At 36.3% G+C, this 6657-nt stretch overlaps 1 protein-coding gene across 4 annotated transcripts in view; it reads right to left on the reverse strand.

Annotated features, from left to right (window-relative positions):
• Positions 1-6657, reverse strand: part of Fur2 (furin-like protease 2) — a 322659-nt gene that overhangs the window by 86541 nt on the left and 229461 nt on the right. The window lies entirely within an intron of this gene.

Raw genomic sequence — 6657 nt, forward strand, 5'->3', positions numbered from 1 at the left:
TACCCATCACGAATCCTTCACGAATATTGATGACATACATAATCCTCACGTCGATTCACGTCCATTTTGAATTTTACAATAAAAACTACGCTTATAATTTTATTTAAGCTGCTATTCGCAAAAGTTTTTCACGAAGAATACTTGTATATTCACTTTAAACACTCTCAAATACCCGCTTATTTATTTCTCCTCAGGGTTTTTATTGCATACTATAATCGCTTAAGCACATCGTTTAACATTTTATATACAGAAAGTGTAAAAACTTGAAGCGAGTAATTTTAAGACTTTCATAATATATTGCCCTATTTTTCACAAAAAAAAAAAACGAAAAAAAATGACTGTTGTAAACAGCATATCGATTATTCAACTTTTACTTTAAAATTTACACTATATTAATAATAATTTTTTTAGTGAGTACACAGTAAAAATTATTTGGTCATTGACGATATTAAGAATTATTTAAATTAAAATTTATTTTAAAGTAGCGACAATACTGTGATATTTTTAAAGATCAGAATTTATATTGTATATTTTTAAAGAATGGAAGCGCATCGAAATTTCAAATACCAAATATCTTCTCTCAAGGCATCATCCGATAGAATGTCTCATTTTGTTATGTACTTATCAAGCAACGATAAAAATGCATATAAATGTATAACTTGTCAAGCTTTGTTACATTCGCCCGCGTTATCGATTCTCCTCTCAATACGGGTCACCGATTTCCTTCTTAATGCCAAGAAAAATGGACTCCTTGAAAACTCTCAATTTCTATTTCTATACCAGCTATCAATCAGCGCCGCTTATTTGACTTAGTAAACCAATTAGACCAATTAAGAGTTTGTCATTTATGAGTGTCCAACTAAATGGATCAACAACGATACACAGCGATGCTGTGACGAATCCTTCAATCTTCTACGATGGAGAAAGAAAGAATTCAATATTAATAAATGCTATCTCAGAAAATCACTTACAAACACGTCTATTGTTGTAATATTTGTAAAACTTGTAAAATAAGTAAAATTAATTTTAATATTTTCTCTCTCTTTCTTTGTTTGGGGATTAATATTATTCTGCAATATTATTTAAAATATTTTTTTTATTAAAAAATTAAATATTAAATAAAAATATTTTACGATTTTAAATGCAACATAAATTTTCGAGATTAAAAGGATATCTCTCCATATACAATATATAATGCATTGTAACTCAAACGTGGTATTCATATCCAACTGCATTTAAAAAAAAGCTTTTGAATGGCTTTGGTTGTAAAATTCCTATTCTTCATTCTCTTGCTCTCCCTCTCTTCTCTCACTCTCTTTCTCTCTTTCTCACTCGCTCGCTTTTTCGCAATTCTTCGCCACTTTCGTCTCTTTCCACTAGAGTAGCAATACTCGTGTCTGTCCTGCTTTTGAGGAAACTTCCGCTCAGATAGCTTGTGCCATTTTCGAAGTAGAGACGTCGTACGATATTGTCAAAATTGTAAGAAGACACCACGAAACAAATATCTCTTAAAATAAAGAATTTAATACTTTATTTATATTACATTTATAATAGTCGAGTTTATCATAAGTATAACTAAAAATTTTCTCTCAGAAAAAAAGTCTCAGAAAAAACAACTCAATTTAAATAAAATTTTTCTGAAACAAGCGTAATTTAATTTGCGTCGATTACTTTAGACATTGAAGCAAATAGAATTATAAATGCAAAAATAAATTACTATCAAGAACGTTTCTTTAGATATAATTAAAAGGTAAAAAACTAAAATTGAATAAATTCTAACATTTTTTGTACAGCTCAGCAGAGATGGCTTTTCAATCAAATATCTTTTACATTATTCTATATTTAAATAATAATAAAAATTGTGTATTAATTAATTGTAATTCATTGTAAATTATTTTTACATAACGTTACAGCTGAAATTTTGGAGCTTTATAAACGATGTTGTCCAAAAAGATTGAAACTCCTCTGGAAAGAAAGGGAAATGTGGAAGGAAACGGGAATTCGTCGATCCTATTTTCACTTTTCGCCGATTCTCGGGACCGAAAAGAATCAGGACGCGGGAGATAAATCTACGTGCAAGCTGCAAGCGACAGAGTGATGCAAGATGGGATTCTGGAACGCGCGTTACTTGAAGAAGAGCTTTCTGAAAATTCGTGGATAGGAGTTGCCGGGATGTTCGTAAATTTTACGACAGTAAAATTCCGACCTGTCTGCTGAAATCGTTTCCTCGTAATTTGCGCGAGAGTGGCACGGACGGGAATCGATTCTTATGCTCCGCCGTTTAGTCCGCTGCAAAATCTCGATAGAGAATAGAGGTAGTGATAATGCTTCGTTAACGGAACACCCGACAAGCCATAACGCGAGCTATAATATGTTGCGGATGAAGATATAATCGACGTTAAGCAAATTATCCCTTGTTAGAAGCATTACGGAGCACGCTTCACGTGAATCGAGACTATATCGAGTTCGATTATCGAGTTGATTGGCAAAACGCGGTGTATTTAACATCGTAACAACGTAATAAATAATTTGAAAAATTGTGAAGTAAAGTTTGCGGAGAGTAAATAAAACGAAAAAGAAAGGGAAATAACAATCCCAATCGTTTCTCGTTAAAGAAATATTGGCTCTAAATTGGAACGTAAATTATACAATAGATACAACTCTTCGATCTATATTACGCAGTCCGATATTACGCAATACAGGGAAGTACAACCTAGTTTGAACTAACACAGATAATATTATGACGGGCTCACAACAAAGGTCCGTCAAGAGCAGCTTTAATCCTTAATTGGTTGAATGAGATCCCCTAAGGCTCGGAAGAGCAAATATTATTTTCCAGGTCAGTAAAGGATTGATACCGTAAAGCTTTTGATAGCCACGTGCAATAACTAATACTCTTTTATAATCTAATAAACTTATCTATAATTAATTTCTAGACAATCAAGCGAGCATTATACTCTATTTTATCTCGGAAAAAATGTCCCGGTGTTTTATATATATATATATATATATATATATATATATTACATCAAAGTATGATATTAACTACGAAGTAAACAGACGTCTCTGGCTGGCTTCACCAGCTTCATTTTATTTCTCGCCTCTAGAGAGAAAATTTATCATACGACAGCGTCACGAAAGTTCGCGCGATTAAGCTAATATTGGTGTCTACATAATTAACTCTGGCAATAGCAAAAGTGGACAAAAAGTGCCCGGCTAGTTTTAATCGTGATCTGCGCAGCGCACTCATATTTCGTAATAATCGTTTATCTCAATATTACAGCTGACTTTCCCTGCATTTAATATACCTGTTAATGCGTAAAAGCCATAAATCGCCAAGGTCTCTTGTGGAGCCATTTTTCCTTTGAAATCAAGAGGGAAGCACGCTTTCCTTTTACAATTCAAGAAACGGTACGGTGGCTTTGAGGTTTATATCATTTATTGGAAATGTAAGAAGTATTCAATTTCTTTTATAATATCAACAAACATGGAATGCCTTCCTCTTTGTAGGGCACGTAATCAAGAAGAGGAGGATCGGTGAATCTAGAATTAATAGAATTTCAAAAACGCATCGCGTATTTATTAGTATACGGCAAAATTGCGTAATATTCTTGAACGTGTACTGGATATCGTTCTAGATACAGTTTACATTTAACTTGTAATGCTTTTGTTGTGCTCAACTTTCAATTTCTCTCCATTTCTGCTTTTTCTCTTCGTACCAATTTATTGTATTCCTGTTTATTGCCTTGCTTTACCAATATGATCTATGCTATCAATTTATTCTTCTTTCGTTCTGTCAATAGTCTCTTCGGTTTGTATTCCTATTGTTTGCGAGGTATGTGCTTCTAAAAATAATTAGCTGTTTCCAGAAAGCGAGTAGATCCTTTCGTTACTACTTTTTTTATTGCAAATCGACTAGCTATCGATTTTTACATTTATTACTTTCATATCAATTCTCAATTCTGATATCTGTTTTTATTGTATAAACAAATAAAAAAAAAAGGTGCTGGAAAATAATTAGAATGTATTTAAATTATTGGATTAAATTTTCTCGGTATTAACGGTATGGCAAACCGGCCGATTTTGTATCCGTCTCTCTCGCGCGCCTTCGAAGGTGCACCGAGAGGGAGTGCAAAGAGAAGCGACGGAACAAAGGGTGAAGGGGGCGAACACGTTGACATACGCGATCCGGACATTCCGTGCCGTGTCGATACAGCTCGCGGGCGGCACGTGACACCAAACATTGGCCGCAAGCCAAAACTAATTACAACGGCCTCCATTCTCCTAGAAATGCCTTCTATCCTGGCCTCTCCCTCGGAGTCACGAGGGACGGCGCACACGAGCTCGCTATCGTCGATGTCGATATGGTCCACGTTCCGTTCTCCTGACGACGCGAATCGATTCCTGTCTTATCTCCTTCGCTTTGTCTCGCAAAGTTCCCATCTCCTTACTCGGGAAACTCGGTCAGCGAGCGACCGCATCAAGAAGATTCGGGGAGGGTGGTCCAAGAGAGGAAAGAAAGGGCAGACGAGAGGAAGGGAGGGGAGGGGAGGACCGAGAAGAGGCAATGGGGAACGAGGGGTCTGCGCGATTCGACTCCGGGTGGAATTAGCATTTTAATTAAATTCGCGAGTTTGGGGGCGTCTTTTTTCCTCCGCCGAGTAGCGTATATGTATCTATCTGTTCTCCGCGAGAGACGATTGAACTGCATGCTCTATCTTCTTGTTAAATCATTATTGGTTCGCGTTGCTTGATGCTAAGAAGAATAACGTGCAAGATCGGAGAAATTCGACGATATTCGGAAAAAATTGCTGCTTGCGTCCGTACGCGAGAGAGTGCATTATCGTTTCGTAACATAACAATCCTCCAGGAGTTATGCTATCCTCGCAACGGTTGCATTCGAAACGAGAGGTAGGAATTTTATCGAAGAGCCAGAAGATTCACGGCAGCGTTATCGAAATTATCGTTTCCCAACGGATTACCACAGCCGTTATGAGAGACGGCATTAATAATGGGGGCCGCGTGAAAGAGAGAAAGAAAGACATACGGGACGCGTATTATTTCTCGCAGATAACTCGCTTCCGTTCTCACAGAGCGGCGGAAGTGACGCGGCAGTCGGGAGAGAGAGATCCACTGCTATTTGTCGACGGCATTCAATTTCCATTTCCATTCCTGAATATTTCAAAATACCGAACGCGAGTCACTCCATTTCGTTAATTAATTCAGATATATGGACGCGGTGGGGCGAAAGTTCTCGATGGGTTGATCGATAGACGGCGGCATTGCACTGCGGTATCACCGCACAAAAGCGAGGTCCCCGAATGATATGTTGCACCGCCGTTGTATCGGCAGGAAGCGATATCTTTTACGCCCGATCTTTATTCGCGCTCGTTAATCCGAACATTTTCCAATGTCCGATTTTAGGATCCATCGCCGGCGCACCGCATCCGCGTCGTTCCGGAAAACACTAAAAGTAAAATTGTCACGTAAACCAATCTTTACGTATTCAAGTGAAACAAACAAATGGCACGAGAAAGAAAGACGAAGTCGTTTCTTGTGTTTAATATAAACTGCACGAAATACTCGGCATACATTGAATATTAATTGCATATTAAGAGCCTATAGTTTAACGCCAATAAATATGCACGTGGAATTAAATATCAATTCAAGTAAATTATTGTATGCTAATTTTTCTTTATCATACATGTTATTTCTTCCAGATTTAATTTTAGTATGTTAATAATATACTTATAATAAATAAGCAATATTTACTTTTATATATATATATATATATATATATATCTAAATCAAATAAAAACTAAAGCAAATAAAAACTAAAGATAATTATAATTATCAAGAAATAATTAAACATTTTTTTCATGCTATTTCTATTTAATTTTTTTTCACAATGTTTCAATTACAAGAAAGAAAAAAGTTCAGGCATATGGGATTGATAGATTAATTATTTATAAATTCGTGTTTCTCAATAATTTTCTAACCCCTCTAAAAAATTAAACAAGAGGTTTGGGTGCACGAGATAAGATGTATGTCGTATCGGAGAATTCGCGATCGATTTCGAACGTAAAGAAGTACACCTAAACAAGAAATTTATTTATTACGTCTACCTTTGCTGAACCCGCAGTTTCGTGGCTCGGAACAATGTCGGGACTTCCACGCCCCGTTGGTGGGTGAGATTTATCGAGGTACGAGATCAAGGTTACGTCAAGGCACAATGGCGATCCGAGGAGATTCAATGGTCCACGTAGGACAGCGTTATGTCGTCCATGATCATCTACGCAGGTACAGGAAGTCCTCTACATGGACGCATAGATCACGAGTCAGCATGTGCGATTATATTTATGGAGCAGTAACACGTGCACGAACAAATCGTCGTTCGTTCACGATCGATATCGGTATTAGGCTGGTCGACATCGCTGACCGAGCGAGACAATTCTATGTTCGTGACGGAATCGCTAAAAATTTAAATACCGTTAAATGAAAATAAATTCGTAGAACGGTATATTGGACTTATCAATTTATCATTAATTTGCGTGGTATAATGATAATAATTTATCCAGCGAGATGCAAGTAAATGATCTACGATTATTGCAACTCGTAATAATAAATTCATGTTAAATAGTAATAACAATAACTAAA

This window comes from Pogonomyrmex barbatus, unplaced genomic scaffold, assembly GCF_055798465.1.
Source record: "Pogonomyrmex barbatus isolate J1 unplaced genomic scaffold, ASM5579846v1 scaffold7, whole genome shotgun sequence".
Lineage (NCBI taxonomy): Eukaryota > Metazoa > Arthropoda > Insecta > Hymenoptera > Formicidae > Pogonomyrmex > Pogonomyrmex barbatus.